Source organism: Mirounga leonina, unplaced genomic scaffold, assembly GCF_011800145.1.
Source record: "Mirounga leonina isolate KUSES-001 unplaced genomic scaffold, KU_Mleo_1.0 Mir_109, whole genome shotgun sequence".
NCBI classification, from domain to species: domain Eukaryota; kingdom Metazoa; phylum Chordata; class Mammalia; order Carnivora; family Phocidae; genus Mirounga; species Mirounga leonina.
The window spans coordinates 4541107-4565865 of NW_023270244.1; the positions used below are offsets into that span (position 1 = coordinate 4541107).

The 24759-nt window shown below is 39.8% G+C and overlaps 1 long non-coding RNA gene across 1 annotated transcript in view; it reads right to left on the bottom strand.

Annotated features, from left to right (window-relative positions):
• LOC118020086 overlaps positions 1-24759 on the bottom strand; it is a 33643-nt gene that overhangs the window by 3346 nt on the left and 5538 nt on the right. The window lies entirely within an intron of this gene.

A 24759-nucleotide genomic window follows, 5' to 3' on the forward strand; every position in this document is an offset into this window, starting at 1 on the left:
GCACTTTGAGAGGTATAGCCTGGTCCTTGCACCAAATCTATTAAACTTCCCTTCCCTTGAGAGAGATATGGACTGTCCTTGCCATTTTGGCCAGACACAAACCAATTAGGTCAATGTAGATGACCAATTCAATGTGGTTGGTTGGTTTGGTGAGGTTTTATTGTTTGTTTTTGTCAATTCAGATTTTTAATTGTGGCACACAGTTGATGCCCAATAAACCTTCACTTATGTCGAACAAAATCACTATTTGGCTTCTTTGCTGTACAGTGAATGGACAAGTTTTTCATGGAAATAACACACTCTGCTACTTGTTTGGGGCCATTAGCCACAGCCTTCATGCCACTTCACATTGTTACTCAATAGTACTTTACTCTATTCCCCTGAAAAAGTTCACTTTGAAAAGCACCACCCTCAGGTGACCATGTAATGTACCATCCAAAACAGGAGACTGGTGACACTAAGAGGAGATGCTATTAATAATTTCCCTGGGAAAGCAAGCATAAAGCAAGACTGTCTGGGAGAAGTGGGAGATATGGGCCCCCCTACTTTCTCAGTTAGAAAGGAGATCGCCAGGGGGCCACCTACTTGCCAAGACTCCAAAGCGACCCCTCCCCTCTGTGAAGGTCCACAGCGCTAGATCAGACACGGCCTGGTGTTGCTTTTATCTTCCCACGGGACTTACAGCTGTCTAGCCACCAAAATGCTTATCACTGCTACAAAGGTAGAGGCTGTGTCTCTCCTCATCTCCCTCACGTCTTCTGGCCCAGGTGCTCCTCAAGGGTGCCATCTGATGGAGAGGTAAGCTAGGCAGTAGAATTCACTGTTCATATGACACTGCAGGGGCTCCCACCCAGCCCAGGGAAGCCTCATGTGCTAGGGGAAATCCTTTGAACTATAGAGCCACAAAAATTAGGTTTGCTTTCTAGCTGTGTGACCTTAGGGAAATCATTTAACCTCTCTGAGCCCTAGTTCTCTGGACCATAGAGTTGCTAATGTTAATTTTGCAATGTCAGTAGGAAGATCAAATGAGATAATATATGTAAATCACCTAAAAAGGCCTTCTAAACAATGATAATTCCCTCCCTCCCTTCTCTACAACACTGATCCTGTTGAACAGAGAGATGAACTGCAAAAGGTCATTAATGCTTACTCTTATTTTTTTCTTACTGTTCTAGTTATGACCACAGCATAACAAATTACCCCAAACCTAGCTTCATAAAATAACCATTTTATTATGCTCACTGCTTCTGTGTGCCAGGAATTTGAAAGGGGCAGAGTGGGGGTGCTTTTATTCTGCTCTTTGACATCTGGGACCTCAGCAAGAAGGACCTAAAGGCTTGGAGTGATTCAACTTCCAGGACCAAGAATCATCTAGAGGCATTTTTTACTCACATTTCTGGTGGCTGATGCTGGTTGTCAACCAGAAGGCCGACAAGTGACCTGGGCTTCCTCATAGCATGGAGACCCCTGCCTTCCTACTTTGGGGTTTAAAGCTCCAAAAGCAAACGTTCTGAGAAAACTAGGAGGAAGCTGCTTGGCCTTTTATGACGTAGCCTCAGAAGTCATATGGTCACACTTCCACCACAATCACAAACCAGCCTAAGGAGGAGAACACAGATCCCACCACTTAACAAGAGGAAAGTCATTAAGATTATGTGGGATGAAAAAACTTGATTTGGTCATTTATGGAAAATAAAATCTGCCACATTTACCCTGTAAGTGACCACATGATAAAGATGAATAGATTTTTAAAAAGAAAAAAAAAAAAAAAAAAACCAACACACACAACATCTTAGAATCCCGAAGCACTCTGTGATAATCTGAACCTCATATTAATCCAGGCTTTGGTTAACCATGCCAAGCTCCTGTCTTTAAGACACTAAAAGATGGTTTAGCAAAGTACAATTATACCCCTACTCTTAGAAAGCATTTGTTGTTGAAAAATCAATCCTTATCAACCAGAAATTTTAGGGGATGGACATTCATATTGGTGAGTTATGTGAGGAATTTACTTATATACCAAATAAAATCTTAACCTGGCATTCATGGCCTCTTACACCTGACTTCTACCAACTGCACCCATTTTATCTCCAGCTCTGCTGAATGACATAGCATTCCTGGAATAGGCTTGTATTTTTTGCCATGACACCTCTGGGTGATTTTCCTCTCTCTGGAATGTTCTTCCAGCCATGCCTTTCAAAATCTTACCCATCCTTCCACACCTGGTTTCAATGTCACCTCCTCTCTGAAGAATTGCCTGGTTGCCCATGAAGGTAATTTGTCCTTCAGAACTTCTAGAGATCTTTATTTATACCCTTCCTTTATCAGTACTACATCCCACCTCACATAAACTTTGCCATTTCCCAAGGCCCACAGTGAAACTCCACCTCATTCTTTCCCTCGGTCCTGATCTCCATCCTTAACTGTTACAAGGAAGAAAGCAGGATTAAAGTGTTTCATCCACTTTGGAAGTGACTGCATTCTCACCTAGGCAGAAAGTGTGGGCATCAAGAGGTGGTGAGAAGTCAAGGTGCAAATGGAGAAGCAGAGATGAATTAGTAGGATTGCCCCTAGTCAAATGACCTCTGCCCTGTTTCTCATGGTTTCTTCTTTTTTTACTACTCTGTGCTTTGTGACGTGAGCACATGCGTGTACATGCACGCTCTCTCTTTCATACACACACACACACAATTCAGCCACTTAAAAACGTTATGAATTTCTATGGGGAGAGGTATATTTTTTCAGTCACTTTTACATTATCCTTTATCTCAGAAATGTAGAGCTCCATTTTTTAATGAGAAAATTCTTCTACTTATTGATTCTTTCCTATTTGACAAGACTCTCTTCAATCCTTGGATTCCTATTCCTTCTTCAAAACCACATTCATCGAATTGACCATGGACACTCCCATACACACATAATTATATTTTAAATTACATCGATTTAGACTTCAAGTTACACTGTGTTTCTTTCTACTGGACCAAAGGGTAAATTTGAGCAACTAAACTCTTGCTAAATGCAGTCATCAAAGGGAAGAAAAGCCTCCCCTTTATAATTTTAATCTAATCTGAAGAAGAGAATTTACATCAATTCAAGCACAAAAGCTCTCCTGAACTATTTGGTCTGACCTTCATGCCAGAATTATGACTCTCCTTCATATCTCCTTACTTGTTTCCTCTAATCTTCATTGTATTCATGACTTTCCAAATTTCACATCGAAAATTTCAGCTAGGACTTACTTAAGCTCCTACAGGAGTGTGATTAATTGCTGCTAAATATTCATGATTTAGGCCACAGAGGCACACTATGAAACAGCATTCACCAGAGTGGGTCAGAACTGGGAATCTCTCCTGACCCTAATTCCTCGTCAGCTAAATTGTCTCTTCCTTTATGCATGTTCTCTTTCAAAATTCCTGAAAACAATCACTACTTTACCAGACAACAGCACTGTTTTAATATACTAAATGCCATCAATGAAACTGCCAGCACTCAAGTAGACAGATTGTCTACTCTACTCTGTTGAACAGTCAAGATGGCCCAGTCTACTAATTTACCATGCACGTGTGGACCTCAGCCTGCCTCAGCATTAAGCTTTCAAGAGATCTCAAAGTGAGGTAGGCATGTAGTAGATATTTAAGTCCTTAGTTTTACATGATATAATTCATGTCTCACTTAATCATTCATTCAATATAACTATAAATATTTCTTGAGTACCTACCCTACCCAATCGAGGACACTATAATCCAATAGTGCTCAATATTTAGATTTTACAGACCAGTAAAATTCCCAAAATGTTTGGTGGACTAACAAATGCTGACAAATTTTTATTTCGTGGAGGAAGGCCACAGCATGAAGATCAGTGGGTCTCCCAGCGAGAGACTGGAAATGAACTGGCTGATGGTACAGAGTGGCAGGTTAAAAGTAACTGTAAATAAATGTACAAATCCACAGAATGAGAAAAGTACAAGAAGTAAAGAACATTCTCTAGTTTCAAGGTTAATGTGTTAAGAAGACCTGAAAATGGCAATTCACCAATACCCTTAGCCAAGTTACTAAAGCTTTGATGAGAGATCATACCAGAGTTGTACCAACTAGGCATTGTCTTTGCCCAGCTCTGCTCTCTCCTTCCCACCAGATTCCCAGAGACAGGCTCGCACTGCCCTACCTGAGGACTTAACCATAACTGCCATGGTCTGAAGCCAAATATCTCATGGATGGGAAAATCCTGCTGAGTAATCCTGAGCCCATTCAGCTCTAATCCTAGTTTTGGTTATTGGGCTTTCTTTGTGACCTGGCCTGCACCTTCTCAACAAGTTCCAGTTACTCTCGTCTTATATGATTCCAGATGCCTTCTCTTGGCTTCTTTCTCAGTAGTCTAAGAGTCTCCAGACGGTCATTATACCCTTAATTCGCAGTCCCCAGGCTTAGGCTTTGACACCTATAGCTAGTCATACCCAGCACCAGCTCCCACCTCATTGCAACATGATTTGTTGTTTGCTCTCCTTCCTACAGCTGGGAAAATCCACTAAGTTCTCTCTGAACTTCCTGCCAGCCATCCTCTCTGCCTGGACCTAAAAGTATTGCCTACTACCAGGCTTTGCTGATGCCATATTCCCTCTACCTATGAAGACTGGCTCCAGGAGCTGGCAAGCCCAGAAATTGTGTGCCACAGTTTGCATGCATATATGTGTGGATATTTTTCTTGAGAGCCCATAGCACTCACTTCTCAGCTCCTAAGAGTTCCATTAGCCTGAAAAGACAAAAACCAAAACAAAACCACTGCTGTAGAGCCATTTCCTGACTAAGAAATCTGAATTGTACATTCCAGGCTAGTGTTTATTCTTATTTTATAACAAAACCAGGCATGAATGAGGGGAAAGTATTTACCAAGGATTCTCAGCATCTAGAGAAACCCGGATTTGAGTCTACTTTCCCTATTTCTTTTCTAGTTCACCTCTGGCCTATGCTCCACCTTCCGTCAAATTACATTTATATTTCCTTCTGCTGATCATGAGACCCACTGGCACCTCTGTTTTTAAACAAGACGATACAAAAAAATAAAAATTAAAAAAAATGAACAAGATTATACAGTGCTTGGCACATCACAAGCACTCAAAAAAATGTCAGCCATTAATCTTATTTCTCAATCACATAGAGCCTCTTAGTTTGGGAAAGTGAAAATTCATGTTTTCATGGCAGTAATGCCTGGAAAATGTTATCAATTTAATTCCTAGGCAAGTCACTTTTCCCACGGAAAGGTAAACTCCTCCAGATGTGTCCTTAGTTTCCACAAGCCTAAGAGAGGCATAGGCCAAGGGGAAGGTGCAGCCTGGCTTCACAGATGATGCTTGTGACCCCATGCCATGAGTGTGAAGGTGTGAAGGATGGCAGCCAAATCCTGTCTGAGTAAATCGGTGAGGTTGGTGTGTAAAGTTTGTGGGAAACACTCCCTTTACCCTGGAAGTCTTCCTTCATATTTTCCTGTTGCCTCCCTCTCTCATCGTGCTGACTATTTGCTGAAGCATTTGCTGGTAAACAAGGAGCAGACAAAGGTAAGCTATGAGAATTCATTAGCACTCTCAAAGGGAACCTCAAACTTTGTGCCGAGGTTTTCCCAGATCTTCAACTTGATCCAGCAGCCTGCATGGCTTGTAGAGGAGCAGCCCACTGGCACAGTGTCCAGGATGCTGGGTGTCTCAGGCCTGGAACATGATCCCTGGAGCATCTCAACTTCACCTCTGGAAACGGACTCCACTGTTGAGTTTTCCCCTGTGTAGGCCACCAGGGTGGCACTGGCTTCCCACAAGATGAGCCTTGGCATGCTACTTCAGAAAGATCAAAGGCCTTAGACCTTAGATCTTAATCCTTCTGCAAAGATCTCTGACCCATACTCATTCAAAATGTGTGTATCTTGATATGATAGCTCAATAGAAGGAGCTCTCTCACAATTTGATTTTTTTGTAATTTTTTTACTGAATTTCTTTTTCTCTATTTATATATACTCTGCCAAGATATCTCTACCACTCCTACCTTGAATTAAGTCTGTCAATTAAGTCTTTAAAGAGACAGTAAAACTGACAGGGCACAGAGGTGGTTCAGATAGTTCCTGCCATATGCAAAACCTCAATCTCAACTTAGAAATCTCAAAAAAATCACTGAGCAAGTTACCATCATGGGAATTCTAATCATGAAGCAATTCCTACTGATTTCTGGAAATTTTTTAACCCCATGATGCAGTAACAAATCTAACCTATTAAGGTTTTTTTGTATTTGATAACCATGATATTTAATCTTTGCCATCATTCAAAATGGAAGTTGTCTTTATTTCAATATAATAAAGTGAATCTAATTTAAATAGCAGGGCCTTTGGAAAACAGAGACTCACCTCTCAATGCAAAGAACAAATATTTGCATTACCTATTTATATTAAAATATGCAGAAATTTCTCAAGCATTCAGCCAACTTATAAATTTTTATAACTTCTTTGAATTGTTAACATTTTTTTTAACACACTGCATTATTTCAGCTTTGTGAAGGGCTCAATAACAATCTTTTTGGTCAGGAAAAAGGAAAGGACATTAGAATAAAGAATGCAGAATAAATAAAAACAAAACAGTACAGCCCGTACATCTACTCATACAAAGACAACTTTCATGGTGAGCTATAGCAATTATAATAACACAATGTCCTTCATGTTGATTTCAGCAGTGAAAAGAATTTCTCTAGTTATTAAAGACTTTCCTGGCCAAGTTTCAGAAAAAAAAATCTGATTCTATCCCAATCTGACTTCTGTGCAATGCAAGTCATGCACATTTTAAATACTGATATATAATGCTGCCATTCTTCTATGAACTGTTAACAGCTGTAGAAACTATTATAGCCAGCTTCAAAACATGTCTGTGTAGTCAGTGCTCTCCAGACACTTAGCAATCCCAAAGCTATTCCTGGACTCACTCAGATTGCAGCGCGAACACAAAGTTTTGATTTATGTTGGTAATGAAACAACAAACTTCTGATCTTTCCTCTAAATGGCCATTCAGATTACATGAACAGCATGTGCTTCAGGGGAAAGTAGAGGGCAGAATTTACAGAAACAAAAAGGAAGCAAGAAAATAAATGGAAGGGCCACCCACAGTTACCTTAAGGAAAACCCACAGTGGCCAGTATGAAGCACTGTATTGGAGTTACATCTCTCAGCCACAAAAAGCACTTGTGCTTCTAGAGAAATAAATAGCAGCAGAGGCTTTGGATGAGGTGACCCAGTGAGAGCCATGTGCCATAAGCAGGAACATGTGCAAAGCTGGTGATGGGCATTAATACACACAAGGTGTCACCCTGGCTATGAGCAAAGATGCACAAAGACCATGAGATTCTCATTTCAACTGAAAAGTTCCACTTCACTGAATCATGACCAAAATCCCCTGAAACTGACAAACTTATGCAAGGGAATTTTTTAGCTGTAGCAATCCAACCGCCCCCAAAGGCACCATGTCCATTGAAGATCTTCCTTAAGCTATGAAGTTCCCTTATTCCACATTTGCCAACTAGAACTCAAATACATGGGGGTGCTTCCCTAAAACGCTTTGTTTCAAGCTAACCATTACAGGATGGTTACAGACCCAATCCTGCATCTAAGTTGTTCACAAAGAATAGAAATACTGATATATAACCAAACTCAAATAATGTCCACTTCCTATGACTAGTCATGTAACCTGAAACAGTCCCCACAGGATATTTCATGGTTGCTGTTTTCCTACTTAGAGACGAAAGAGGTGGTAAGTTTGTATCTTCTAAAGATAAATCATTTGCTTACTTCCCTCCCTGCTGGCTGAGATAAAGAAGGTAAGTCACAGTATTCATTCATTTCCCTACTTCCCTGTCACTGAGAACCCCCTCTACATTGAGTATACGAATCAACCCAGAAGAGTAAGAGGCCCAGACTCTGTTCTGAAGGAGTTTCAAAGCTTACTGGGAAAGAAAACATGAAAGGGCATAGAAAAGAAGCAGAAAATAGAATAGATCCTAGTGTTAAAGGTATGTAAGAATGAAATGACCTGAACGGGTGAGTTGAAGGGCTGTATAGCTGTGGGCAAATTATTCAGGCTCTCTAAAGCCAGAGTCAGAGTAAAATTACAATGGAAGGGAGCTGGGGGGAGAGAGGTGATAGGATAGCTGTAGAAACCACACAAGATACTGTTCATTGCTTTTGTACCAGTCAGTATGCATTAAGTGAGAAATAATGGAATAACCAACTCCAGTCACTTAAACAATGAGAAGTTATCTCACACAGCCAGAAATCTGAAAGTAGGTAATTAAAAGCTTGGTCTTGGACTTGGGATTTTTTTTTTTTTAACTTTTTGTTGTACCATTTGCTAATGTGAAGTTTTTTTCCCCATGATTGCTATCACATGTTGTCAAGAGAGCTGCCAGAGCACCTGACATCACATTTACATTCATGGCAGGAAGAAAAGAGGTGTAAGCTCTCTTCTAACCCTTGTCCCATTTATCAAGGAAACAAAAGCTTTCCCAGAAGCCTCACCCCAGAGGATTTCTACTTGTTGGCGAGAACTACCTCATACGGCTCCTGCTACCATCGAGGAGAGCTGGAAATGTGTGCATCTGGTTATAAGACTACTGTGATCAGTCTGGAGAATCATGATGCAGCCCCAGCTGTCAGTACAATGCTGCCAGAAGACATCAAGTTTCATTAGCAAGGAAGAAAAAGCAAAGAGGGTAAAAATGGCAGATGAGTGGTCAATGAATAGTGTCTTCAGTGTTCTCTTGTTTTCATTTTTTATCTTGATGAAAAAGTTAAAATTTTATTTTTACAGAGAAGCAGAAATATGACTTCTATTTTGCATGCAAAGTTCTTCTAACTTGTTTCCAATGATGGTATGGCATGAAAAGAATCACCCTTTCACTTCCAATGTCCTAGAATCATTTTAAGTGAGATAGGAGATATGCTGTTCAAAGAGAAAGCACATGTAACAGACACTATTGGTTGCCCACCCTACAATTTGTCCCAGTTATCCTTTGTTAATTAAGCCCTGATCTTGCTCACCCTCTGTATGACCATATACTCAATGACGATGCCCCTTTAAATGTCCAGGGTGAGTCTTAATCTAATCTAATCATAATAATTTGACTTCCTAAATTGGTACTTGGTTTTGGGGTTTTTTGTTTGTTTCTTTGTTTTTTTATTTTTAAGTAGGCTCCACGCCCAGTGCAGAGCCCAACGTGGGGCTTAAACTCAAGACCCTGAGATCAAGACCTGAATTGAGATCAAGAGTCAGATGTTTAACCAACTGAGCCACCCAGGCACCCCAGTAATTGGTTTAAGAATGAGGATGTAACATAATTCTGGCCAATGATTCATGAGCAGACATCTGCTAATGACCCTCCAAGAAAAGTTTTCTTCCTTCATAAGACACAAATTGAGAAACTGTCCTTTTCTTCATTTCAAAGAAAATAGATGAGGATATGATGCCTGGAGCATCAGCACCCATCTTGCAATCATGAGGGTATAAACCTAGGAAAAGGCCAATATGTTGAGAATAGCAAAAGAGAAACTAGGGTCTTGATACATCATTGTTGAAACACTGAATTAACCAACCCCTAAACTGCCCTACCTCTAGGGTTTTGTTATGTGTGATAATAAATCCCTCCTTATTTAAGAGACTTACAGTTTGTTTTCTGTGAGCCCAAAGCATTCTCACTGATAAGGTACTATCCCTATTAGCATATGTCCCAGGTTCTAAATTTACATTCATAAGCTTATTTAACCAGCAGCAGCATCAAGCTCTTATCAATTCCCAGTTATCTGTAGGACACTGTGCAACTCTTTGATAAGCTAAAGCTGACTTATCATCATACTCCATACTGCCACTTCAGCCTTAGCAGAACCAGATATTCTGAAATCCACGTGGTCAGAAAATCCAACCTCAGTCGTGGTGAAAGGCGGCTTTGAGGCTCTTCAGGTTCACCACTTAAAGATTCTCTATTTCCCCTCAGCCACCCACAACCGCCTACAATGAGGTGCCTCATTAATTGTAAGAGGGGACACATACACTGCTCCTAAAGTCACAGGCAAAGGAACATCAAAAGCTTAAAGGAGAAGAACCATGAAAAGCATAAAATAGTTTGACAGACATAAAGAAATTTGCCTATAAAAAATTGGCTATAATTTTGGGATTTTATTCCTATAAACTAAGATATAATATGTCTTGTGCACAAATTATATGGGGAGATGAAAAAGCTGTGAACATACAAATGTATATCCAGATACAGATAGATATTATAAATTGGAAGAATAGTATTTGGTTCTATTAAATGGTTTATCATAAATTATCCCTTTATAGAAATTATTTTAAATGTGGTTAAATATCTAAAATATCAACTGACACAATTTTTTTCCCCCAGAAACAAAGTTGTGGTGCACAACTGCATGCTTATTATATAAGAAATCTTGCAAAAGAAAATCATGCATCATTCCTAATACCCAGGATTCTCAGAGCTAAAATATCTCTTCTGATGGTTGGTGACCTTGCCTTCTCTGAACCCCAATTCAGGGTTGCTTTAAAAATGCCCCCTCACTTACTCCTTCTTGCATGAGGACAATATCCTAAAAGGGCCCTAAATAAATACTTTCTACTTTGGCAAGGGGGAAAAGTACACTGCAAATTTTTGTCCCAAGTTTATCATGCCTATAGGGCCTTAAGCAAGACTTAGCATCAGAAGGACTTAGGACAACACTCTCAACTAGATGGAGCAAACCACTTTATTTATATCTTTATAACATAGTTTCCCATGTACTTCTAAAACTGATGATTTCATATACTTATTTAACCAGCAGCAGCATCAAGCTCTTATCAATTCCCAGTTTTTCAAATCTATTTTTTAGACCAAAATATTCTGAAACCAAATGAGATTGTCAAAGAGACCTAGAATCATGCAGGCTAGGAAAGGACAGGTTTCCAAGGAAACTAATTAAGGCCCAATATGTTAGTGACACCTTCAAATCCAAATGACTTAGGTCTGAACTGATTAAATCAAAAGCCAAGTGGAAACTAGACCTAATCTTAGATATCAAAATTATAACAATCAAGTGCTGTTTTCTAGACCAAGCAAAAGAACAGGCAGTAAGACTGTAGTTTAGGATGCTCTGGGAGATCAATGGAAAGCACACCAATGGTTTTTAAACAAACATAACAAAACTTTTCAACCTAGAAAGGGTTCTAGGTAGGTAGTTTGGACAAGGGTACATTTATCCTAAGGATGTTGCTATTGCTTAAAACATGGAGAACTCTTTCATCATTTCCTTCGGAGCCTCTAGCAAGTTTAGAATATCCTCAGTAGTGTTAAACCTTTAACAAAAAGTTTATTTTGTTTGGTGGTGGACGGAGTTTAAGGGAAATGATGAGGAGACTGAAGTAGCCAATAATCTTTTGAAGGATAATCCAGCAAATAAGGATAGTTACCAAATTAGGTTAGTACCGTTTTACATTCACCTATTCACCCAAAAGAACAATTTTCAAATGGAAAAGGATAAGGCAGTTACCATTAAGAGGGCACTGAATGACCTGAAACCATAAAAATCCTAGAAGAGAACATAGGCAGTGTTCTTTTTTATATCGGCCATAGAAACATCTTACTAGACATGTCTCCTGAGGCAAGGGGAAAAAAGCAAAAATAAACTGTTGGGACTACATCAAAATAAAAACCTTCTGCACAGAAAAGGAAACAATCAACAAAAGTAAAAGGCAGCCTATGGAATGGGAGAAGATACTTGCAAATGACATATCTGATAAAGGGTTAGGATCCAAATATATAAAGAACTTATTAAACTTACCACCCAAAAAAAGAAAAATCCAATTAAAAAGTGCAGAAGACATGAATAGACATTTTCCAAAGAAGACATCAGAGGCCAACAGACACATGAAAAGATGCACATCACGGATCATCAGGGAAATACAAATCAAAACTACAATGAGATATCACCTCACACCTGTCAGAATGGTTAAAATCAGGGGCACCTGGGTGGCTCAGTCATTAAGTGTCTGCCTTTGGCTCAGGTCGTGATCCCAGGGCCTGAGATGGAGCCCCGCATCGGGCTCCCTGCTCAGCAGGAAGCCTGCCTCTCCCTCTCCCACTCCCCCTGCTTGTGTTCCCTCTTCTCGCTGTGTCTCTGTCAAATAAATAATAAATAAAATCTTAAAAAAAAAAAGAATGGCTAAAATAAAAATCAGAACACAAGAAACAACAGGTGTTGGCAAGGATGTGAGAAAAAGGAACCTCTTGCACTTTTGGTGGGAATGCAAACTGGTACAGCCACTTGTGGAAAACAGTGTAGAAGTTCCTCAAAAAGTTAGAAATACCCTATGATCCAGCAATCATACTTCTAGTATTTACCCAAAGAATACAAAAATACTGGGGCACCCAGGTGGCTCAGTTGGTTGGGCATCTGCCTTCAGCTTGGGTGTGATCTTGGGGTCCTGGAATTGAGCCCTGTGCTAGGCTCCCTGCTCAGTGGGGAACCTGCTTCTCCCTCTCCTCCGCACTGTTCTCTGGCTATCTCTGTCTCTCTCAAATAAATAAATAAAACCTTTAAAAAAAAAAAGAATACAAAAATACTAATTCAGAGGGATACATGCACACTGATGTTTACTGCAGCATTATTTACAGTAGCCAAATTATGGAAACAGCTCAAGTGTCCATTGATAGATGAATGGATAAAGAAGATGTGGTATATATGTATATAATGGAATATTACTCAGCCATCAAAAAGAATGAAATCTTGCCACTTGCAATGACATGGATACAGCTGGAAAGTATCATGCTAAGCAAAATAAGTCAGAGAAAGACAAATAGTATACAATTTCCCTCATATGTGGAATTTAAGACACACAAAAAAAACTAGCAAAGGGGAAAAAAGAGGGGCAAACCAAGAAACAGACTCTGAACTGTAGAGAACAAACTGATGGTTATCAGAAGGGAAGTGTGGGGGGGGATGGATGAAATAGGTGATGGGGATTAAGGAGTGTACTTGTGATGAGCACTGGGTGTTGTATGTAAGTGCTGAATCACTATGTTGTACACCAGAAACTAATATTACGCTGTATGTTAACTAATTGGAATTTAAATAAAAACTTAAAAAAAATTTTAAAAGAGGGCACTGAAGTTTAAGATACATATTAGAAAATAACTGTTAACTTAAGTGAGAAGAATTATAACCCATGTGTCCCCATATACACACACACAAAGAAAAGTAAAAAACATTTCAAATATAATCAGAGCATCATAGTTAATGACATACAAGAAATCAAGAAGAAAGACGGAGGATAGATCAAAGCCTCTGATTTCAAAGGGAAGGTACACAGTAGGAGAGAAAAAAGTAGAATCTAGAAAGCACATCGTTTCTAGAAAAATTCTAGAATAAGGTGTTAAACAGATGTCTCCAAATTATAAAATTCTAGAAATAATCAAGCTTATAGTTTTACAGATTTAAAAAAACAGAGGGTAAAAGAGACAAACTGACTTGCCTAAGGTCATAAAACTAAGCATAACAGGGAAATCAAGACAACAACTTGGGTTATGTCCTGACATGTCTTAGAACACTTAAAAAATAAAGGAACACGTGGGTGGGGTTCAGTTGGTTAAGCATCTGCCTTCCACTCAAGTCCTGATCTCAGGGTCCTGAGATTGAGTCCCGCATTGGGCTCCTTGCTCAGCAGGGAGCCTGCTTCTCCCTCTGCCTGCTGCTCTCCCTGCTTATTCCCTCTCTCTCTGTGACAAATTAATAAATAGAATCTAAAAAAAATCTTTTTCTGTTTCTTTAAAAAAAAAAAAGAACATTTAAAAAATAAAGTGATGTCACTAGGAGGAAATTGGGTTCAGAAAGGAACCAACAGAACCCACAAAGTTGCAACAAACTTATCTTTAATAAACAATTAACAATTAACCAGGAAACATCGAGTTGGTGTATCTTCACTCCAGCAAAGCATTTTAACACCACTGGTGATAGCCTTGCAGACAAGATGGAAAAATGTAGCAGGGTACTTGGAAGAGCCCAGAGGATTCTGAAGAGTTGGGTGGTTTAACAGTCAGAGCAAATTAATGACTGGGTATCTATCACCTGTTGTGTGCTGCACACCTCTCATCGACACATCTGTATTAATGACTTGGGGTAGAAATAACAAAAATATGTTTATCAAACCTACACTTCATAATGCTAAAAAGGGAAATTGAAAAATTGACCTAGAATTCAACAACAAATTTTACATATATATGCAAATATATATAAAATATGAACACACACATGCATATATATATAATTTTGGATTGCAGATATAGTATGAGAGGAAGCTGGCTTATAATGGTTCATATTAAAACAAATAAAAAAATAAGTAACAAGAGCAAATAAGTCTCACGTGACAAATTTAATATAAGCCACCAGGGCAATATGGGTATCTAAAAAAGGCAAATAAACTTCCTGTTTCTAGTACCACATGTAAGGAACTTAGAAGTCACCACTGCATCCTAACATGAAGTAAAAAGATGAACAGACTGAAAAATCAATAACTCTTCTTGGATCCTTAAGAGGTGGGAGGACACAGGGTAAACCACTGCCCCAAGACTGGAGAGAGAGGGAAGAGGAAAAGAACTATTTAGAAATACACCAGAGCACTCTATGCTTTTTTTTTTTTTAAGATTTTATTTATTTGTCAGAGAGAGAGAGAGAGCGTGCACAGGCAGAGAAGCAGGCAGAGGGAGAAGCAGGATTGCCAATGAGCAAGGAGCCTGATGCAGGACTCAATCCCAGGACCCTGGGATCATGACCTGGGCCAAAGGCAGGTGCTTAACAGACTGAGCCACCCAGGCATCCCACACTCTGTGCTTCTTAGTAAGGCCAGCACTCAGAAAAAACTAGTTAACCAGAGCCTAACCTTATAGGTTATTATCAAAGTTTCACTAACCTGGGAAAAGTATCTGATTCTAGCCTACTCTAGTCATCCCATCCTACCTAAGGGGGGGAAGGGGGAGGAAAAAACTGAGAAAGACTTGTCAGGTTCACAGTCTAGAAGCATTGGTCCACTGAAAGACTGAGACCTAATCACTGACTACAGATCACTTCCCCTCCCCCTACCTTCACACCACATTACTAAGGCCTATTTACAGTAGTTTCTTTTATCCAGTACATCATGTACAGATATCAAAAAAAAAAAAAAAAAAAAATCCAAGGCATACTAAAAGGCAAAAAAAAACACAATTTGAAGAAATAAAGTAAGCATCAGAACTATCAGAACCAGACATGCAGGGATGTTGGAATTATCAAAACAGGAATTTAAAACAACCATGATTAATATGCTAAGGGCTATAAAGGATAAAGTAGACAACATGCAAGAACAGATGGGCAATGTAAGCAGAGAGATGGAAATCCTAAGGACTAAAAAGAAATGCTTTAGAGCAAAAACACCGTAACAGAAATGAAGAATGCCTTTGATGAGCTTATTAGAGAACTGGTCATGGCTGAGGAAAAAATTGCTAAGCTTGAGGATATCTTAATAGAAACCACCAAAACTGGGGCAGGGGGCAGGAAGGGAGGGGACAACAGAATTTCCAAGGACTGTGAGACAACTAAAAAGGTGAAATAAATGTGTGATGGGAATACCAGAAAGAAAAGAAACAGAAGAAATATTTGAAACAATAATGACAGACTTTCCCCCAATTAATGTCAGACACAAAACCACAGATCCAGGAAGCTCAAAGAACACTAAGCAGGATTAATTCCAAATAGGAAAAAACAAATAGGCATATCATTTTAAAACTACAGAAAATCAAAGATAAAGAAAAAATTCTGAAAGAAGCCAGAGGGGAAAAGCACCTTAACTATAGATGAAAAAATAAGAATTATACCCAACTTCTCAAAAACCATGCAAGCAACAAGAGAGTGGAGTGACATATTTAAAGTGTTGAGAGAACAGTACAACCAACCTTGAATTTCATACCCTGTGAAATTATCTCTTAAAAGTGAAGGAGAAATAAAGACCTTCTCAGACAAACAAAAATGGAGGAAATTTGTTGCCAGTAAGTCCTGCCTTGCAAGAAATATTAAATGAAATTCTTTAGAGAGAAGGAAAATATATAGGTCAGCTACTCAAATCTACATAAAGCAAGGAAGAGCTTCAAAAAAGAAATATGAAGGTAATATAAGAACTTTTATTTTTTATTCTTTATTGGTCTAACAGATAACAGTTTCTTCAAAATAATAATAACAATATATTAATAATAATTATTATTAGCAACAATATATTCAGTTATATGTGCTTGTATATAAAAGCAATGATATAAAGAATGAGAGGGGGGCACCTGGGTGGCTCAGTCAGTTAAGCGTATGCCTTCAGATCAGGTCATGATCCCAGGGTCCTGGGATCGAGCCCCACATTGGCTCCATGCTCAGCAGGCAGACTGCTTCTCCCTCTCCCTCTACCCCTCCCCCTGACCCCTCTCCATCTGCTCATGTGCTCTCTCTCTCTCTCAAATAAATAAATAAAATCTTTTTAAAAAATGAGAGGGAGAAATTAGGATTCTTTCACTATTATAAAGTACTCACACTACCTATGAAGTGGTATAGCATTATTTGAAAGTGGGTTTGGGTGGCTGTATATGCATATTGTAATCTCTAGGGCAATTACCAAAAAAAAAGAAGTATAAATGATATGCTAAGAAAGGACATAAAATGGAGTTCTAGAAAATGCTCAATTTTAACCACAAAAAGCAGAAAAGGAGTGGAAGACAAAAATAAGAACAAAGAATAAGGGTAACAAATAGAAAACAGTAACAAATATGGTAGATGTTATGCCAACTACATCAATAATCACTCTGAACATGAATAGTCTAAATGTACCAATAAAGACAGCAAATAAAAGCAAAACCCAACTATATGTTGTCTACAAGAGACCCACCTTAACTATAAAGATTGAAACTATATAGATTGAAAGTAAATGGATAGAGAAAAATATACCATGCTAACACTAATCAAAAGAAAGCAGAAGTAGCTATGTTAATTTCAGACAGAGCAGACTTCAAAGCAAGGAAATTAAACAGAGATAAAGAAGGGCATTGCATATGACAAAGGGGTCAGTTCTCCAAGAAGACAACAATCTTTAACATATATGTGCCTAACAATACAGCATCAAGCTACATGAGGCAAAACTGATAGAACTTTAAGGAGAAACAGATGAACCCACTCTTGAAGTTAAAGTCTTCAACACCCCTCTATCAGAAATGGACAGACCCAGCAGACAGAAAATCAGTTAAGGACAGAGTTGAACTGAACGACACCATCAATTGGTGTAAAGAACATCTGTAGATTACTTCATCCAACAACAGCAAAACACACATTCTTCTCAAGTTGACATGGTGCATTTACCAAGACAAACCACATCCTGTGCCATAAAAAGGCAAACAGTTCTCAACCTCAGGTGACCCTATCCAGAGGATTATGTTCCATTCCCAGCCCTGGGTTTCATGAAGGACCTCCATAAACTAAATGAGTCTAGAAAAGGATGTCTAGAACAGTAAGAGCTGTAAACATGAAAAGAGTTGAAGCATCTGACATGAAAACTTAGAAGTTATAAGATGGTTGTCTTCAAATATTTGGAATGAGTCATGAGAAAAGGAGAGAAGACATGTTGTATGTTAAAGGAAGAACTCTAGCTGCAGATTAGAGGAAGGCAATTTCATCTCGACATGAAGAACTTTCTTACCAACTGCACCGTCTAGCCAAGGGATGACTGTCTCACCCACGTATGTTCAACAATGAGCACTCCAGCACCACAGGGGCCAGATGGAAGTCGGGGGACCATCAGTCAGGTGCCCCTGAAAGATGTTCCTGTACCTGGAGTTGGAGGATAAACCAGACGTTTTCCAAGGAACCCTTCCATAGTTAAAGCTGACTTTTGCTCCTAAGTGGTGTGACTAGGAGGTTTTGAGAATGATTTTCTCTCTCAGCTCATATACCATCTCTTTGAGTCATTTAAAATAAATGGCCTTATCTTCTTCCAAAGATTGTCTCCCATGAAATTCCCATTTACATATGCAGAATAACATCTTTTCCCAATTTCCACACTGCCTCATTCACTGATCCCCATGCCTCTTTCTAAGATAGCAAGATAATGGTTAACTTGGTCAGAGTGCCAGCTTCAGGTACTGCTTCCTTGTATTTGTCTCCTTCCTCTAATTGTCTCTCTGTGGCTCCTTAGATTCTAAATTTCCTTAATGAGCTGTTGGTTCTGAAACTGGCCCTTTGCCCAGTGTGGGGCTTCCCCATCCTAGAGGTGTGAAAAGACACATCACACCCTGTGGCACCGGGGAAGTCCCCAGGCCCCTGGAGAGCTGAACTATTTTATTTTAAATATTAAATAGAAGAGAAGCTTGACTGGTGGGTGTGAAAGAGATGGGGATTTTCAGTTATGAAATAGTGACTAGGTACTATTTTCACAGTAAAAGATCATTTATCTTCATTGACTCACACATACACACCTCCTTGATCAGTTGGCTCTTTTACCAAGTGTCCAATATTCTAGTAGCACCATCAGAAGAGTCAGGTCCAGGGGTATTAGCATTACAACTACATTATACAGTAGCATCTGAATGAAGCAGAAAACCTTTGATTGCTTTTTAAAACATTGAAGAAATCTTAGTTGCAGGCACTACCTAAATGTTTACCTCATATCAAAAGTCTTGGACAAACTTTTGAATAGTTTTCATCCATTAACTTTTCACTGAAAAATGCCAAGTGAATTTTAGAATAAATTTGCTCACTTTCTGTGGATTTAAATCTGACACTCCTCAAGTCACCAGGTCCTTTAAAACTTTTTTCATGGTAACAGCCCCTTAAACAAACCAGAGGAGAAGAAAAATCCAAGGTAGAATCTACATGTACTCAAGACCCTATCTACTTAGAGTCCAAGTGCATGGTGTAATGAAACAGAGAAGCTTGCATGCGTCTACTCATCTTAACTATTAACCCAGCTGGGAAGAAGAACCAGAAGTCAGTCACTTTGTCTAAAAACTTACAAAGGAAAGTTCCTGGCTAAAGAGGTTGGCATGAGAAAATGGAGAAGACAGGAGGTGGAAAATGTTAATGCCAAACATCTGGACCCATACCTCAGTGCTGAAGTTTAAAATCCAGGCAAGGAGAAAGGAAAGGACCCATACAGGTTAACACTCTGAGAACCCAGAGCTTCCTCTTTGCTGCCTCATCCCTATTTGTAATGTGTGTATAAACGGAGTCTGCTGATAACGACAAATCTGTCTATCCAGGACAGCTTTGGTTCTTCCTAGACTATACCAATAAGAAGGGATGGAGGGGTTCTCTGAGGATGACCCACTGAGATGGTCAACAGAAAAAGAACACCACCAGGAAAAGACAGAGGTTCTAAAGGACGGGAGGTATGAATTCTTAATAAAAAATTATCTTCAGGATACACTACAAAAGTATACCCTAAAGTTATACAAACTACCAAGCTTTTTCCAGCCTTAGAACCTCTGCCAGGAACGCTTTCTCCAGATCGTAAGATGGCTGGCTCCTCCTTGTCCTTTAGGTCCCTCTCAAATGCTACATTCACCAAGAAAGTTTTTCTCAGTTTCCAGACTCAGGCAGTCATCCAGTCACAGTCACTATGTTAGCTTTATCCCAGCACTCAGGGTGCCTTGAAATTATCTTGTTCGTTTGTTTTGTCTACTTCCTCCTTCTAGAATGTAAGTTCTGTGCAAACAGGAATCTTGCCTGTCCTGCCACATCTTATCGTTCACCCAAAGAAGGGTTCCTAACACATGGAGTGGCTGTTAATACACATCTGTTGAATGAATGAATGACCAAATCTCTGGTGGATTTTCTTGTTTTTAATGAATTTTATAACAAATGTTCTTGTGAGGGGAATTTCATTCCCCAGTAATACCTGGTAAATGAGGATGTAAATGGGAAAGCCTGTTGTCATTATCTAAATAATTTAAAGAACAAAATTCCTGAGTACATGCTATTATTAGAGGACAGAACTACCAGACTATGAATCGCAATTGTAAAACAAAATTATTACTTACTTTTCTGACTGATAGATCATTACCTCATCTTTCTTCTGATGCCCAAGGAGCTGCTGTACCCAAGGACCACCTTTTCATTTCAAAGCAACTTGGTACGAGTAAAATGAGTCACTTTTAAAAGTCTACCAAGAGCTTTACTTTTCACTCTGAGCATCTTCTTCACCACCTACATTGTATAAAATGATTTCTGTTTTATCCCACCCATTCCCTCCCCCCACCCCCCCGCCTCCATGCCTTCTGAGAAATCCAAGCAGAGTCCCAAATCCTACATCTGGACGCACTGTAAGTCAGGTACTATATAAATCTATTCTCTCCACCAACAGTATTTCTTGCTATACTAATGTGATTCTAACATGCTAAAACAGTCACCTGCTAAGCTGAAAATTCCGCAACCAGTAAGAAATATCAAGAAGATCTGTCTTTGCAGACAAAATAAACACTGTGGTATGAAGTGTACTTTGTGAATTAAATAATTAGAAGCCAGATGCCAAAGGGCCAAAGTAAAAATAGTTGCGTCCACCAGGCTTCCTACATTCTTTATGAGGGACTAAGACATACAGTAAGACTATGGCTAAATGTAAAATTCGTTTTCGCTAATCCTGTTCATTTAGGCAGAAAATTCTTTGTTCTAGCTTTAGAGCAAGAAGACTGCACCATTACTGAAAGTCCATTTTGTACATTTAAAAATAAAACGTGACAAATGGGGATTTGCTGCCTGTCCCTGGCTGTCAGTTACAGTGCATAGCTGTGGGCTTACCCGAACAGGAGAACAAAAGCCTGTGTGGGAGAGAACGCACACTGCTGACTGTATCCAGGGAAAAGCCATAAAAGAGGAGATGCTCTTGTGGGACAGTTTGGGCAGGATTACCAGAATGTTGGAGAGAATTCCATTAAGCAACCAGACTCGATGCCTTGGTGGGATCCACCATGCACACAAGGCCACAAAGAAAAATGTGTGACTCTTCCACAATCAAACGGGAGAACACGGGCTGAGCCTTTGCTCCAAGTTTTTCTGACTGGAGTCCTCTACACTCTCCTTTCCATCAAGTTGCTCCCAGTTCTTCTGTGGAGATCTGGGTCAAGCTGCACATCCTCAGAAAAGCTTTTTCTAACACATCTTGCCTAGGGTTGACTTGGATGTATTTCGTGAGCCCCTACCTGTTTTTACAAACATATAACAGCCGCTATACAAATCCCCATAGCCTGCTGTTGTTTTCATTCTAGCCCCTGCATGTCCTGGCTTGAGGCAGATTATAATCTCCCCACCAGGACAGATGTATGTCCCCTATTTCCCCACAGAGTTGAGTACTGTATTCTTTCCCACAAATCGGTTATTTTTATTTTTTTAAAAGATTTTATTTATTCATTTGACAGAGATAGATACAGTGAGAGAGGGAACACAAGCAGAGGGAGTGGGAGAGGGAGAAGCAGGCTTCCCACAGAGCGAGGAGCCCAATGCGGGGCTTGATCCCAGGACCCTGGGATCATGACCTGAGCCGAAGGCAGACGCTTAACGACTGAGCCACCAGGCGCCCCTCCCACAAATCAGTTATTTAATAAAAGCTGGCAGAATGACCTAGCAAATTATATTCTCACAGGATTCATTCCTAAAAACCAGGGGGCCCCTGCATAAGAACTGGAGTTTGGGGAACACTGAAATATGACTGGAGGAAGGCTAAGGATTAAACACGTTAGGCCAAGGAAGAAGAGGTAAAGAAGATGGACATTCCCCAGGAGAGAGCAAGGAAGGCCCTCCGAACCAAATAGTACCATTTAAGGGTCAAGGAGAGAATAGGAAGCACTGAGGGAACCCAGGAGGAGCAAAGACTCAAGGTCAGGACAGAATGGTGGCACTAAACCCAAAATGAGAAGAATGGAAGAGGGTTTCTAAAAGCAATGTGCCAAATGTTGAGTTAAGAGTGAAAGCAAGCAAGCATTTCTGGGTGTGTGGGTGGGTGGGTATGAGGTCACTGAGGCAGGAGGAAGGTGAACGGGAGAGCAGACCACAGATGTAGCACAACCGAGTTCATCTGCGGGACGAGGAGAGCTGTTAGGCTAAGGTGTACCCCAAGCTGCCTTCCAGTCCCAAATGTGCGCTAGGGTGCTAGCTCCCAAACCACACCCAGCTCTGATGAGGTGTGGTCACTGAAACCTCAGTTTCCAAGGTCTCCACCGTGATTAACGATTAACGTGCTCATTTCCATGGTGATACTTTCTGGCACTTGCCCTCTCTTACAAAGGTAGTATAAGGACTAATTAGATAAAAGTCTCTCGGGAAGTCAAAGTTGTCACAGCTGGGCTCAGTTCTCCCAGCGTCAGCTGCTGGCCCTTTGAGCAGCCTTCCCAGACCACACGGTGAACCAGTACAAGGACCCAGGAGAGTGCCCAGCTTCCCTGTGGGACCCAAAGGACCAGCTGAAGATGTGAGGCAGAGGCAGTCTCCTCCTGGGACCCTTTCCAGCTTCCAGTAAAGCTGTTCTGGGGCAGGAACACACATGGAGCAACAGTGCTCTCGTCTTGGTCAGTGTCTGCAGCCAGGGTCGGACATGCTGCCTGAGGTGGACCCCGGACCCGGGAAGGAAGAGGAGGAGAAGTGACAGTGCCATCACTAATCACAGATTCTTAGATTGGCTTATTTCTTTGACAGTTCATTTTAATACTTCATACCTGATGCTCCAAAACCTAAAATAAAACTGTTTATCCCCACCCCCCTTTTCTAATAGAAAGAGGAAAGCAATTCAGAATCCATTCCTCTATCACTTGGGCAAAGAATACATTAAAGCAGCATCTCTGTCCTCACTTCCCCAGAAAATACCCAATGACCATTCCTTCTGGGAGTGTATTCCAGAAAATGCTTTGCTTGAAAGAGTGCAAAAAGAATAAGCCCCACCGTCACTAAGGTGTGTTAAGATGGTCATGGTATCATTCTGAATTCTGCTAAGAATATGTTAATTAAATGCAGTCTTTGTCCTCAGGAAATGTATAACCCGATACATGAATTCCCCTCCCATCTCTGCCCCTCACGGTGAGGAAATGGCCCAGGTGGCACCATCTTGGATTCCCACCCTCTGGCTGAACTCTGGGGCTTGGCCACTTGACCTCATACGGTTTGGTGACCATATTCATCAACCCCAGTAAGATACATAGCCTGAGGCAGAAGTTTTTCAAGGAACTAAATTGTGCAGGTTCAAAATCTTAAAATAAATATATTTCCATCTAATGTTGTCTTGTGAAATGTTTATATGAAGTTTCTTTGGTCAACAACTTATTAAAGTACTTTCTATCAGTAATATAATTTAGGGAATTGCTGCAAAATCTATAGAGTTTCAAGAAAGTAACAGACCACTTGTTCTGGTCTATGGTATTTCATGATTGTTTGCTGACAACACCCCATAATTCCTGCAGCATGTTTCTCTGAACTGCGTGTGTTTAGAGAAATATAATCTAAGGAGAATTGTATGGCATATTCCTGGATATGGTCAAGAGGGGTTCACTTAGTTTGGGTCAGTTTTCATATTCAGTCCCTGGATTTCTATTCACCTTTGTCTGTCAGTAGTAGTTTATAAATGTCTGTCTGAATAAATAGGGCCAGGATAGCTCACAATAAAGAATAAGTGGTAATTTAAGATAACAAATTCAGATTCATTAAGGATATTTTTCCTAGATTTCCTAAAATCCAGTAAGAATTGTATTCCTTCGGAACAATTTAAACTTTTATTCAGTGTTTCACCTTGTCTGTAATTACCATTCTATGAAACCATGCATATCTATTAAGAGTTGGAAACACCACAGTAAACGTCTGGTAACTGTAAAAAACAAGAAAACCAAACCTTAAGGGGAACAAGGAAACTCGATATCTGAAAGCAGGATTGGGATCATTTTCATAGATCCCTATATTTTGAGGGAAAAAAAGGCTAAAGCACATTATTCAAAGGTGAACACTCATATGGCCATCAGTACTAAGGTACTCTTGTTACTATTACAATAAGAAAACATTATCTTTATGTGAAACCGTGTTGGAAAATCTGAGTTGACTGAAGAAAGGTAAAAACATAATGCTAGATTGGAAAAATTAGGCCAAAAGGGACAAATGTGAAACTTGTCAGGTATAATGTTAAGACAACTGCTTATATAATATGTGTAAGTCAAAACTAAAAAAGAGGAACCATTTAGTCTGTTTTGAGACAAGGAACCTAAAAAAATGGTGAGGTCCATGCATAATATTAAGCTATACAGCCTGAAAATAAAAACTGTGAAACAAGAATATTTTATTTTATTTTGATGTTTAGTTGGACTTTTGAAAACATGTTGGATTAACCACTAGAAGGTAGAAGATGAGAAACTAGTCAAGGAATCCATAATCTTACCTGGTGAACAGCAAAATGTTTACATAAATAAATCAGGCTCTGTGCAAGTCCCTGCAAAGGAGATGCCTGTTGTCCAAATCCAGCTGTGATCTGTGATGTATTTTAGCCTCTTTACTTTAGGAAGAGATCAGGAAATGAAGAGGCAAGTGACACTGGATGGGTAAAACCAAAATAAACAGAACCTATACTTAGAAGTTTGGTCATGGTCCAAGTGCCATGATGCAGTATTCCGTAAGAAAAGCCAACCAGACAAATAGCCAGCATAAATAACTGAAAACCTACAGCTACA